At 44.8% G+C, this 6,360-nt stretch overlaps 1 protein-coding gene across 1 annotated transcript in view; it reads right to left on the reverse strand.

Annotated features, from left to right (window-relative positions):
- The window catches only part of RSF1 (remodeling and spacing factor 1), a 44,143-nt gene that overhangs the window by 37,348 nt on the left and 435 nt on the right, over window positions 1-6,360 (reverse strand). The gene's annotated exons all lie outside the window — the stretch shown is intronic.

Raw genomic sequence — 6,360 nt, forward strand, 5'->3', positions numbered from 1 at the left:
GTTTGTTTGCTTGCTTGCTTATTTATTTATTATTAAAACGATTTAAAACAGCTTTTTGATTACGAAAAGAAATGCCCCACAATTTTATAAGGGCCATAACAATATCCTATCCAATGCAAACAATCAACAATAAAATCAAGAGTAAAATATCATCAAGTGACCAAGAAAAATCAGAACTAGCAGCAATGGTGTATTCAACTGCTGGTGCAAATACTCCATAGTTCATGCCCGAAGAAAGAACAATCCACATGGTTGGTGCCACTAGAGAAGGTCACAGCACAATCAGGATTGCCTTATCCACAGACCGCAGAAACAAATATTAAATATTTACTACAGTCATACCTCAGGTTACGACCACTGCAGGTTGCGTGTTTTCGGGTTGCGGACTGCGCCAAACCCGGAAGTACTGGAATGGGTTACTTCCGGGTTTTGGCGCTCGTGCATGTGCCGAAGCACAAAATGATGTCACGTGCATGCGCAGAATAGCATCACGCACGTGCAAAGACGCGGTGCTTCAGGCTGCGAACGCTGCAGGTTGTGAACGTGCCTCCTGCAAAGATCACGTTTGCAACCCGAGGTATGACTGTATTATGCATAGTTTGCAAACGACATCACATTAGCAACAATAACAAAACTGTCACGGTACAAAAAATGCCACTTTTGCTTCTCAGAGCTTTAAAAAAAATACTTTTATTAATTTAAAATTATATATATGCCACCGTTTATAAAATGTACTTAGCCTAGGCCTGCATAGTGTAAGGACTGCAGGTTAACTGTGGTCCAATCCCTGCCTATTTGCAATCATCTGGGTAAATTCCCAATAATCATTTGCAACCCCTTCTTGGTGGGAACAATTAAAGGCCAGTATGGCAAAATCATTTGCATGGCATGTCAGATGATGAATTAAAAGGCCTGAGTTCAATGCTCACTCAGTCAAAAACTCCCCGGGGTGACAATGGGTCAATTACCATTGTTTTGAACTACTTCACTGGATTGTTGTGAAGATAAAATGGGGAAGATTCACATATGCCCCAGGGCTCATAGGAGAGAAGGTGGGATAAACAATTTAATAAGATAAAAGTGAGTGTGTAACTGCAGCTTCTCTTTGGGTTTTGAGGCATATGGCAAAGTTGACACCAGTTTTTTCAGTCTGCTGCAACTATCCATCCACTCAGCATGGACCACTTGCAGCAAATACTGTTTAGTGTGTGTGTAAACCTTGTATGCTGTTAGCAAAAACAGTGAAAAGTAGGCAGCCATGAAGAAAGGATAGCCAAAGTGGTGCACTTCAGGAGGTGTGCATGTGTTAATGGGCTAGAAAACAGAACATAGAAAGCTGTTCTATACAGAGACTGGTCCATCTAGCTCAGTATTGTCTATGCAAGCTGTCGCCAACCTAGCACCACCCAGATGTTCTGAACTACAACTCTCAACAGCCTCAGGCAACATGGCCAATGGTCAGGGATAATAGGAGCTGTGGTCAAAAACAGTATATTGGCTACCCCGGCACAAAAGGAGTGCAGCGGCTAATAGATAATGTGCTTATCACCCTTGACTTAGTAAAAGCAAGGCGTATACAGTGATTTGCATTCTGGACTCCTGGCTTAGCTAGTTCTTAAAACACAAAAGTTATTAAGAAGGGGAGGGGGGAGAACACCCACTAGATTTCTTCCTGCTCAGGGGAGCACATCAGAATTACCACAAGCAGTGGAAAGAAAGGCTTGGGGAAATTGCAACACTTCCTCCATTGGTGAAGAGCTTAGAAAGCCATCCTACAGAATAATCAAGGCATAGGCAAACTCGGCCCTCCAGATGTTTTGGGACTACAACTCCCATCATCCCTGACCACTGGTCCTGTTAGCTAGGAATGATGGGAGCTGTAGTCCTAAAACATCTGGAGGGCCGAGTTTGCCTATGCCTGGAATAAATCCTACTACGCAAGTGCAATAAATTTGACTATCAAGGAATTTTTAAAACACACACACACACACACACACAGAGAGAGAGAGAGAGAATATGCCTTGGACCAACACCATAAAGACAAAGTATTACAGCATATGCTTTCATGAAGTCAAGTCCACATCATCAGATATGTACATACTGGCTACAATTGGTAGAGTTTTAGAAACACACAGCTGTCAAGAAACACTTGCCCAAAAGGGCTTGAAGTGCAATATGTATATCTTTGGCCTTTCAATATAAAACTCAAAATGTTTACATGGAAGGTCCAGTGGCCATTCACTACTGCAATAAAAGTAAAGGTACCCCTGCCCGTACAGGCCAGTCGTGTCCAACTCTAGGGTTGCGCGCTCATCTCGCTCAAGAGGCCGGGAGCCAGCGCTGTCCGCAGACATTTCCGGGTCACGTGGCCAGCATGACTAAGCAGCATCTGGCGAGCCAGCACCAGCGCCGCACACGGAAACGCCGTTTACCTTCCCACTATAAAGCGGTACCTATTTATCTACTTGCACTCAGGGGTGCTTTCGAACTGCTAGGTGGGCAGGAGCTGGGACCGAACGACGGGAGCTCGCCCCGCCGCGGGTATTCGAACCGCCGACCTTGCGATCAGCAAGTCCTAGGCACTGAGGTTTTACCCACAGCGCCACCCGCGTCCCAACCACTACTGCAGTGTTTCCCAAATGTTTTTGGGCAACGGCACACCTGTCTACTGAAAAAAAATCTCGCGGCACACCACCATTAAAGCCCCGCCCCGCCCCGTGACGTCAGCGCGCAGCGTCACGCCGGGAGGGATGCACAAAAGTGAAAGTTTTTTCCCTCCCCCTTGCTGGGGAACCTCCAAGCTTTGGGGGTGGGAGGAGGCAGCAGAGCGAGGGACTGAGGGACGGCGGCAACTGAGGCGGCGGCGGCTGAGGCAGAGCTGGGAAGGGGGTTTCCAGGGGACACGGCAGCTCCTCGAAAGGCTTCTCTCAGCTGCGCTCAATCCGCCTCGGAGAGGATTTCCCCTCCGGTCCCATGCGTTCGTTTGGGGCATCGCTCCGGCTGCTCCCTCTCCCGCCGCGCAGGAGCGATGCCTCTCTCTGGCTTTCCCTCCGCGCAGGCTGAGGGAGGGAGGGAGTGGCGCGTGTGACCCGTCTCTGCTGGGAGACCAAACCCAGCGAGGCAGAGTCGCGCGGAGGCGCCCAGGCAGCGCTTCCGGCTGCGAGGAGGAGCGCCAGGCAACAGCAGGAGGCGCGGCCTCTCCTCGCCGCCGCCGCGCCTCTCGCCGCCCGACTCGCCCGCCTCCCTCCAGGCATCTCGCGGCACACGAGGCAACGTCTCACGGCACACTCGTGTGCCGCGGAACACCGGTTGGGAAACACTGCACTACTGCAATAACTGGCAATAATTTTTAATATGTTCTCACACACTTCTGCTGTTTCCAGTGTGTTGTTATGTAGATCAGTGTTCTTCGATCTTGGACCCCAGATGTGGTTGGACTACAACTCCCATAATCCATCACCACTGGCAAAGTTGGCTATAGATGAGAAAGGTGCTTTTCAACTTATCCATAAATGATCTAGAACATGGGTAGGCAAACTAAGGCCTGGGGGCTGGATCTGGCCCAATCGCCTTCTAAATCCGGCCCGCAGATGGTCCAGTAGAATGTGTCCCTTTATTTAAAATGCATCTCTGGGTTATTTGTGGGGCCTGTTTGGTGTTTTTACATGAGCAGAATGTGTGCTTTTATTTAAAAAGCATCTCTAGGGGCATAGGAATTCATTCATTTCTTCCGCCAAAAAAAAATTGTCCGGCCCCCCACAAGGCCTGAGGGACACTTGACCAGCCCTCTGCTGAAAAAGTTTGCTGACCCCTGATCTAGAGTTATTAGTGAGCAGTGAGGTACTGCTGACAATATTGTTCAGGGTTGTTAAAACAAAATGAGATTGTGGAGAGGTCCGAAGGGATATTTCCAAACTAAGTGAATGGGTGGTAAATGGTAAAAGAAATTCAGTGTAAACAAATATAAAGTGATGCATGGCTGTGGGGAAAAAGAAAAACAAAAACACCCACTCATAATTTCACAGATATGCTCATGGGGTCTGGACTGGTGGTGACAGACTAGAAAAGAGACCTTGGGGTCATAGGGTGTAGCTTGATGAGTATGTTGACGCAGTGTGCGACAGCTGTGAAATAAGACAAATTCCATGCCATGGCTCATTAGGAAAGGAATTGAAAATAAATCTATTATAATAATGCTGTTTCACAAATCTATGGTGAAATCACAATGGGAATCCTCTCTACACTTCTGGTCACATCACCTCAAAAAAGTTATTGTAGGATTGGGAATGGTTCAGAAAAGGGCAGCCAAAATGATCACAGGGATGGAACAATTCTAAAAATCTATGAGGAAAGATTGGAGCATTGGGGGCTTTTTAGAGAAAAGGTAAGAGAAACTTATAAAGTTCTGCACGGCATGGAGAAAGGAGACAGAGAAAAGCTTTTCTCCCTCTGTCGTTACACTAGAACTTGTGAATATTCAAAGAAGCTGAATGTTAAAAGATTCAGAAGAGAGAAAAGAAAGTACTTCTTTGTGCAGCGCATTGTTAGACTGTGGAACTTGCTCCCACAGAAGGCAGCGATGGTCACTGGCTTGGATGGCTTTAAAAGAGGATTAGACAAATTCATGGATGAGATGGCTATCAGTGGCAACTAGGCATGGAGGCTGTGCTCTACCTCCACAATTGGAGGCAGCAATGCTTCTGAATGCCAATTGCTGGAAACCACAGGAGGGGAGAGTTGCTCTTGCGCTTGTATCCTACTTGCTGGTTCCACACAGGCATCTCATTGTGAGAACAGGACGCTGGACGAGATGGGCCATTGACCTGATCCAGCAGGCTCTTCTTATGTTCCTATGATGAGAGTTGTAGTCCAACCACATCTGGAGACTTAACACTGAAGCACATCCATCCTTTGTAAAACATATCTACCTCAGAAGTAAGGAATCACGCGCCCCGCTTCCAGATGTTTCTGGTCAATCATTTATGCTTACCACTGGCCAAGAATGATGGGGATGAAGGAAACTGGAGTCCAACATTTGAAGGACCAGTTTCACTATCCCTGATCTATAGAAGCAACCTGCTTTTCATTACACAATAATCAATCCATTTCCAAATCCGTAAAGGGCAATAAACTAGACTCAACTGCATACTTTCAGATTAGATAGGCTGAAATCTCTAAACGAAAGCTCTGAGTGGACATCTACTTGGGAGTTCATTGTTAAAATGAGATTTGAACTGGAAAGCACCTAGGTCCCATTCTAGAACGTAATCCCTTCCAGCACCCTAACCCTTCACTAAATGACAGCCAAAGGAGAAAGATCACACAATGCTTCTTGAAAGATATTACACTTCAGATTTTGGCACACCACTGGAAGACAGAATATAGATAGCACTTCTACTCCCGAAAGTAAAACTGAGTTCAGTTTAACATGCTAATACACCACAAAATTTTATAGCCTTGTTATTTTTCAAATTTTTTGTATAAAGGAATGAATAAATGATATATTGTCACAAAGCTGCCTGCAAGAAGGTTATATATAGTCCCATCAGCATTTAGATGAACTCAGTCCAACATATTCCCATAGGACTTTTTCAGAAGTGTGCATAGGGCTGCAGCCTAAGTGACAAGTTAATTTTTTTTATATAACTGCAATGACTTCCTCCAAAGAGTCCTGGGAACTGTAGTTTGGTGAGGTACTCATAGTTCTGTATTACACATGTTTGTCTACTCTAGCCTCTCTCACAAAACTACAGTTTCCAGAATTCTCTAGAGGAAGGAGTGGAGAAAAATCACTTATGTCCACTTAGACAGAGACAGCAGGGTAACACAGTCATTTGTTCCTGACACCTGACAAAAATGTTTCAAAGCAAAATGGAATAAACAATACTTTTAACTCCACAACAAAGTACAAATGGAAGCAGAGAAAGAAAATAGGATCCTTTCCAAAATAAAGGTTCAGGTAAACAGCAAAGATGCTATACATATTAACACAAAACTGCATGTAAAATTTTCAAAAAAATCAGCTACTAAATAGAAATCTAACAGACAATACATACACAGCCCATCATGTAAACCCATTTTATGTTCACTGTTTAAAAAACCTTTTAAAAATATACATAACCACATAATAAAATACTAGTAATGAAGACTATAGAAGCAATGAAAAGCTATTTACACTACTACTGGAAATTAGCACTGTGTGCCAGACAACTTATTCAGGGAAATAAAGAGCTGCTTTAAGATTTGAATTGTTTTGATTACCCATTCCAAAAGCACTATTGACAAAGAAACTGGCCACTAAGAATTTTCAATCTTGAAGAACATATCTGCAAAATCTTGGCTGAGAACAGCAATGCCCTG

This window comes from Podarcis muralis, chromosome 4, assembly GCF_964188315.1.
Source record: "Podarcis muralis chromosome 4, rPodMur119.hap1.1, whole genome shotgun sequence".
Classification (NCBI taxonomy): Eukaryota; Metazoa; Chordata; class Lepidosauria; order Squamata; family Lacertidae; genus Podarcis; species Podarcis muralis.